The sequence below is a fragment of the Anas platyrhynchos genome, chromosome 4, assembly GCF_047663525.1.
Source record: "Anas platyrhynchos isolate ZD024472 breed Pekin duck chromosome 4, IASCAAS_PekinDuck_T2T, whole genome shotgun sequence".
NCBI classification, from domain to species: Eukaryota; Metazoa; Chordata; class Aves; order Anseriformes; family Anatidae; genus Anas; species Anas platyrhynchos.
Window position 1 is genome coordinate 76,101,002 of NC_092590.1, and position 7,955 is coordinate 76,108,956.

At 40.0% G+C, this 7,955-nt stretch overlaps 1 protein-coding gene across 5 annotated transcripts in view; it reads right to left on the reverse strand.

Annotated features, from left to right (window-relative positions):
• CTNNA2 (catenin alpha 2) overlaps positions 1–7,955 on the reverse strand; it is a 469,784-nt gene that overhangs the window by 461,583 nt on the left and 246 nt on the right. Inside the window, exon 1 of one of the 5 annotated variants that reach the window (XM_072037884.1) lies at positions 7,520–7,788. The exons of 3 other annotated variants lie outside the window; for them this stretch is intronic. The gene's annotated coding sequence lies outside the window, so the exon portion shown is untranslated. Of the gene's footprint in view, positions 1–7,388; positions 7,413–7,519; positions 7,789–7,955 lie in introns of those variants that run through there. One more of the 5 variants, XM_021274456.4, reaches the window with a different exon arrangement.

Below are 7,955 nucleotides of genomic sequence, written 5' to 3' on the forward strand. Positions count from 1 at the left end.
AACCCGTGTAAAAGATATTCCTGCTCAGGACTTGGGCCTTGGCTGCTCCTCAGCACCCAGGAAACTTCATGTGCAGTAGCCTTACACCACCATTGACCCAAAATTCCCAGGACTCAGGTCTGAATGCAAGGGCTTGAATCTATTTGTTCGTACTCTACCCCTCCACAGCCTCATCCTTCTTCATTCATGGACTTCCTGACAATTTATTTTTCTTAGAAGTATTTCTGCCTAGCATCTAAGCACTGGAAATGTAGATTACAGAGATAATAGATACGTTTAAAATTAGACTAAGCAGCTGTAATTCCGCATTTGCATTTCTGACTTGATTATAGTAAGCACTCAAGACTATTTGTATAAGAACCAGAAATGAGTTCATATGCTGTAATAAAAATACATCAATCTCTCTCGGTTTGACCCCAATCAAAAAATAAAATAAAAAACCCAACATACACACACCAACCTGGTTAAAAAATGTCATTTGTTTCTTTCTAACTGGTAATAAATCATAGCTGCTTCTTTGCAACTCTAGCTCCATTTAAAAAAAAATCACCTGTGGATTTTAATTGCAAGAATTAACTTCACCAGTTTTCCTACATTTTTCAAAGGGAGAAAGCATCTTCCTACTTGCAGATTTAAACTGCTAAATTATTTCACGCAGGACTGCTAATGCCAAGGAGCGATAGTAGAAGCTTAGTCAAAAAAAAAAATAAATGGCATTTCCAAAGCTCAATTTGTCTATGTTCAAGCACTGCTGGCCCTAAAATATGGGGTTATGTTTTGATTATTATCTGTAAACAAACAGAAAAGAGATTCTTAAAATATGCAGCCTTTCTACTTTTGATATTTCTCACCTGAAACTGTAGTTATTACCCATTTTATAACTTTCCTTCAAAGTGTTAACCATCTTTTGTTTATCTAAAGAGTCAACTCTTAAAACCATTAGACAACCATATATGTAGAGTTCTGATAAATTCTCTATCAAAATCAAATGTAAATAAGCATTTCTTCTACATAAATGTTCCAACACAATAAAAAACATTACTAGTTATCCTTTTCTATTTTGGTAAAAATAAACGTGGTGGCATGTGTTAGATCAACTGCAGCTTTTGCTTCCAGGACTTAAAGTATGAGGTTTAGTCCTCTCAAGAGGAGTTATCTCCTACAGATCTTTTAATTTAATCTAACAAAATAATCAGCTGCTATATTTCACAACGTAGGCCATAAACAAATTTCACCTATGTTCATTAGCCCCATCCTGCTTACAGATGGGATATTGCATCCAGAAGGGGGTGTATGATGGTACAGGTATGAAGGATTGACCGTGGGTAGCTTGCCACAGCTGATCACGTTTTGTATCAGAGACCATTCAGTTACCTCTCAAGGAAGCCAGTACATAATGACACAGAACATCAACTCAGATCTCTATTTAAATTCACACATTTATTTAATATTATCACTTACAAAAGATTCTAAGTTGACTCAAAAGCTAGAGAACACCACTAAAGAGGACATCCTACTTTACCAAGCAGTAAACAAGAAAATATTTCTCAAACCAGTGGAGCAGAAAACAAAGAAACAAAACCTCATCAGATCAATACCCTGCCCTGGATTATTCAAGCAAGTTAAATCTGCAAATAATTTTTATGCCTCTTTTCAAGAGGTTCTGTTTATGTTTTTCAATATGGCTTCTTTGGAACAAGCACAGTTATTGCTACTATTATAATGATACCATAAGAGAAATAAAACCACTACCTACTAAAATTTTAGAACAAGACCAGTAGTATTTTTATTCCATAATCTAACTTGAAAGTTCACTTTTTATGAAGAGATTTTTGGAGTTTCTTTTGAAGTTTGAAAAGATTTAGAGTACTGATAAAAACAGTTTCCTCAGCTATGCACATAGTGTACAAAGTTTCTCCATTTAAAACATAAGGAATAAAGTATTTCCCACTGACTGATTTCTTTTGAGTAAAACTTAGGGAATTGAGAGTCTCAGCTGCCTCTGCTGTGCTGAAAGTGGTTTTAAGGAAAAAATCATTCTATTCCCATACACACTGAGATATACAGGGGAGGTTTTGTTAGTAAATAATAGCGTTAAAAATTAAAGTTGATTAGTTGTAAAAAAGACAAACTGATTAATCCATTTACAAGAAGCCTTAAGTAACTTAAAAGCTTAAGTCCCATTTGCAGAAGTCACCTGGGCAACTGGGTGGACACAACTGGGTGGAACCTTGGACACAAATCTCTTCTGCTTCCTGCTTATTAAAGCGGACACGAAATCTACACTCCACTTAACATTCAAATTGTCTTCTAACATCCTAGTATCTTTTAGGCATTACAAAACATAGTCTTGTTTTAAAAATACATAGCTTCAAAGAAAAGGACAGGGACACCACCGAGAAATGTTTAGTAATTATTACACCAGTGATAACAACAGATTGGATTATTTATAAAAAATAGCTTTAAAATATACTGAATACAGAGATTCCTTTGTTTAACCGGAAAAAAACTACTATTTTTCTTACCTCCCAAATGAAAACTCTGAGCTGTTTTTCCTGTGTTACAGGATTCAGCTTCCCTTAACCAAATAATTCTAACTACTGAAGTCTCTAAACTTGGGCAGTGTTGAAAATGGTCCTCCAGTGTTCTCAGTACTAGAATATTAACGTAATGGGTGATGCAACTGAAGAGTATAGCTAGCCAAAAAATATTCCAAAAGAGAAAATGCTGTCAGAAAATGCTGATTTAGCAGAGTTAAATACTTCAAAGAAAGGCATGCTTTTCCCCATCTGGGGAAAAAAAAATAAAAAAAAAATTGCTGGAAACTCTAAAGTTCACCTGCTTGCTCCAACCCAAAGGAAAACACTGTTACAAAGCATAGTAACTTTCCATAACATAAAACCACTGATTTTCTGTATTGGTAGATGATGGTCTCACAAATTTAATTTCCAAGAGCAGGAAATCTTCTGTTATTTAGATATGACTTCAACCTACTCTATTACTCCCAAGAATGCCTTCTGGTATACAACCATCATTTGGAAGCAGATACTTTAGGACTCTCTTTTTGGCTCATGCATGATGTTGAGGAAACCATTCATAAGCAATTTATAGGAAACCATTTATAAGCATTTTACATTTATAAACAATGTATTGCTTTCATCCAGAAAGTGGAGTGTAGAGTGCTGAGCCTGCCCAACTGAAGATTCAATACAATAAAGTACTGTTAGCACTCTTTGAGATGTATTTAGAAAACATTCAATGGATAAGCTTTTTGGTAATAGCAATCGATACAGATCAGTAAAGTATACCCATATAATAGCACAAAAAGAAATCCAGGATTGCTGCTTCAAACTCCAGGAAACCAAAAACAGTCACAAGCAACTCTGCGTAATTCTGAAAACATTCTGGATTCTTAAAATTCTGAATTCCTGTAAGACAATAAGCTGGAATACAAGATTAACTTAGTTATTAACCACTTTTGTTAGTATATCAAAACCTGGCTTCTGCTCTTTGCTGTGTCTTCAACTAATTTGTTACTGCAGCATTAACCACTTTTGTCTCTTTTATGTTAAAATATTAACACAGTTATTGTCCAACAATGTTCAAGGTCTTCTAGACTCAGCAGCAGTTTGAGAACACTCATATTCCTAGTACAGTTGATACAGCTGGTGGCTCTTACCCATCAATAAGGGAACCCCACAGAGAGACTGGAGTCTCAACAACTCAGCTTCCTGCAGAAGCTCGATGTGTTGGAAGCCCTCCCTTGGGGAAGTCCTTGCTGGCCAACTGATAAACACTAAAATATATGGAATTCCTCAAGAAAGCACACCATAATAAATGCTGTGTTGATACAAAATAAACAAACAGGTTTATGTTAGTCAAGCAGCAGCCCTTAGCTAGCCTCTAAAATATAGCATTTTTGTGAATGATGTTGTCCCCTACAATCTGTTCTTATTCTATCTTCTTGCATCTTACCCCAAATTAAGTTTTGGGGGACAATTACTACAAACCTGAACCCCAAATGAGTTATGGCCAAGTATGCTGGTGTAATTACTATCAGGTTCATGTTGCTCTTCTTTACTCCTCTATAGCTGCTCTGCACATTTTCAACTACATATTGTATTTTATTATATCTGAAACCAAAGTATGTCCTACCCTCTGTACTCGCTACGAAAAAAGGATGGAGAAAATAAATAGCTTAGCTTCCTTTAGCCAAGCCCTGAAACATGCTATATTAAAAGCAAAAGCCTACTTTGCCCTGAAATACAATAACTTGTATACCTGAGTCATTATAGAGAAAAAAAAATCCTATACTCACATGTTCAAACAGCATAACAGCATGTAATACCTAGAAGGCATTGTCATAACTGCTCTAATTTGGCAACAAAACACATTTCATTAAATGCTGTTATTAGAAGAAACCATACATAGCAAGAAGAAGAGTTTTTAGAGATCACAGATAGTTCTTGAACCAGTAAATGTAAAAATTGATGGCTGAGGCTGAAAACACTTCTTGGCAGAAGGGAAAAATAGCAGGGGGCTTTGTAAGAACAAAAGGCATCTCAGCCCTGACAAAGGTGTGCTACTGAACAGGGAAGCCAATCTACGCTAATAGTGCAGAAAGGTCAGATGCATTCAGTAAGTAGCTCTGCATTTGGAAAGAAATGAGATGACTTCCTCGTGTCTCATGGGAATGATGAATTACTTCTTCAGCCTGTTACATGAACAACGCTAAAACAGCATTACTCTGCAACGGTTTTGGTCAGCAAGACCAAAAAGGGTCACCATGGAGAAAGATTCCCCCAGAAGTGTCTGAGGAGATGCCTACCCCACCGATACAGATTTTTAATAGGTCTGAAAACACCGGGGAAATTCCAGAAGCATGAAAGAATGCTAATGTTACAACCGTGCTCTATGGTTGTAAAACAAAAAAACAGTGAGACAGTGTTTATAGCTATAGCCAGGTTAGAATGATGGCAGTCCTGAGCAAAATAATAAAAAACGTAACCACCAGTATGCATGTATAAATTTTTATGGCACTTGGTATGGTATTCTGTGGCAGTCTGATTACAAAACAGCACCCAGTAACCAACTCTTAACCTGTTTAAGGGACATCTCATAAAGAAATAGCTTTCAAGAATGCATCACAATGTAACTCCCCAAAGCAATTCCCCAAACAGAGCCACTACCATGAAACACTTTTTCAATTACTTGTAAGTAGACATGATCACTTAGGACAAAAGAAGAAAAATTAAAAAAAAAAAAAAAAAACACGCCCAAGTTATAGATTGATTGAATGCTACACAACTGAAATAAATCAGTTGCAAAAGCAGGCAAGAGTGTTTGGTATACTCAACATATGCTAGGAAAAAAACTCTTAAATAAAGTTACAACCAAAGTTACAAAGCTACAACCAAGAAACGCGCTCTACTTTACACTCTTCTGGAAAGAAACAGTCCTGCCAAGGGTTTGTGAGGGTGAACGTTAGCAGTAAAAATGAGACTAAACTACAGTGCTGCAGCCAAAGGGTTAATATGTAAATGTGATCTATAAACAGAAGAGTAATGCTAGCGAGGTAATATTTAAACTCATACAACACTCCTGAGACAAGGCATTGGCATGCTGCACCCAGCTCACATTTTCACAAAAATGTTGAAAAAGTGGATTTGGAAAAAAAAAAAGCCACTGAAATTGACTAGTGAGGAAAATGTGTGCAGTGACAAATCTAATAATAATAAAAAAAAAAAAGAGTCTGTTTTTATAAACAGAAGAGAGGAATTACAGGGTACTGGCAGATAAACACATCCATGGTAAGAAAATACTTTGAGTTCTTTAGCACAGAGGAGAAAGGCACAGCAGCAACCAGCGACCGGGAGCTGGAGCCAAATAACTTAACAAGCAGCGGGTTCCCCACCTCTTACCGTCTTCCGATCAAAATTCCATTTTTTCCTGGAAAATGTGTTTCAGCCAAATGCAAGTTATTGCACTCAGAAGTAACTGGATAAAATCCAATTGACTGTAACAGTCAAGAGGTCAGAGTAGAAGATCTAATTGCTTCCTTTGGCTTTAAAGTCTCAGTCTATGAATACTCCCGGTTTTCAGTTTCAAAGGCGTTTCAGTAGTAGCATGCATGTTCAGCATTAATATTAAAAAAGCGCTTTCAAAAATCTGCATAAATTAGGGTTGCATTTCCATGCGGGGCTCAAGTGACATGAGAGCTTTCCTGTGGAGGCTTTTGTCACCAGCAAAGCCCACTGATGGCATTACAGCTACCTTACCCACACCACAGCTGAGGGGATTTCTGCAGCAGTCTGTAAACAAAGCTTTACACAATTGAGTGCAAAAGTTCACCCTCCGGGGCAGTACTTTTTCTCTTCTAGAAAGAATTCCCTTTGACCTGGAGTACAAGGAGCTTGCTACAATACATAATATTAATCATGGAAACAATAGGTAGAAGAGAAAAGGAGAAGCACTGCGAGAGCCACAAAGCCAACCGGCTCTGTTGTGTGCACCAGCAGCGTTTGAGGCTGCTCCTATTGATGCTACCTCTCCACCTTGTGCTCCAGCACACACCGCAGTGGCTGCAATCTTGACAAGTTAACACAATCAACATTTCTTAGGGAATACACGCCAAGGTAGAGGAGAACATGCAGGGGTTCACATCGTTAGGGCTGACAGAGTTTTGCTATTCAACCAGCTGCTGCAGCATCTATAGTTTGCCACGATAACAGGGGTTTCCAAGTGTTTATCCCCACGAAGCACAAACAAACTTCTAGCTCAGCAAACAGAAGCCTGAACAGGCTGAAATTGCCTGAAACACGCTAACTACCACAGAGATGTGCCACTGCACAGCTGAGGAGGCACGAAACTACCAAACCGCGCCAAAAATCACCCGTGACACCTCCAAAAGCAAGCTGGCATCGCGCCGCCAGCCCGGCACGAGGAAGCACGTCCAGCCTTTTGCCCCACAGAGGAGCAGGTGCATGCTACGCACTCCTCGGGATGAAATATGTTGAAGTTACTTCCCCAGGCACTGCCACAGCACAAACAAGATCTGTCAGCAGGGACAGAGCCTCGCTGCTCCCCACCGCCGCCTCCAAGCAAAACTTCTTCCACTCCATCAGCCTCCCAACGCTTTGAGGGACCACCGCCTTGTCGCCAAAATCCACCAAGCATCACCCAAAGCCCGCTCCACGGACGGACAAAGCCGCCTCTTACACCCAGCAAACTTTCCTCCGACAGGAGCTGCAGCTCACCCAACGGAGCCAGCGGGGCTTCGACAGGCCTGGAGGGCAGGGATGGAGCAGAGGGAGGCCAGCGACCACCGCCCCCTCCCCAACCCTCGGGCGTGAGGAGCGCGGCGGTGGCCGCACACGATGGGGACGCACCAGGATAAAAGGCAGGAGGAGATCTCTGACGCCTGAAGAAAGGAGAATAACCATAAATTGCTCTTAGCACGGAGCTGGATTTCACCTCGAAGTGACGCTAGGCAAATAGATGGCGAAGCGAAGCAACACACCTTTGACCCTGTCTTTTCTTCCCTAAATATAATCCCCCTCTTCCCGTCATACGCGCAGCACCGAACGAGCATTAATTCAGATCCGTTCTTTAAAGAAGGGGGTATTATCTCTGTCTGCCACCGGCTCTCCCCGGCTCTTTTCCCTCTCCGAAAATTAAAAATGCTCGTCAAAAATAAGAAAGGAAGGAAGGAAGCATTATTTCTGGTGGGTGTGAAACGTGGGGACGGGGAGAAGGAGTCTGGGGGATGGGGAGGAGTGGAGAAAGGTGGCTAAGGAGAGAAGAAAGGAAAGGAGGACCAGGAAGGATGAGGGGAAGGCGAGATAAAGGGGAAGGAGGATAAGGAAAAGAGGATGAAAGGAGCTCGGGGGGGGGGGGGGGATGATGAAAAGGAGGAAGGGATGAGGGGAAGAAAGGATGCTTTGCCCTGGCCTCAC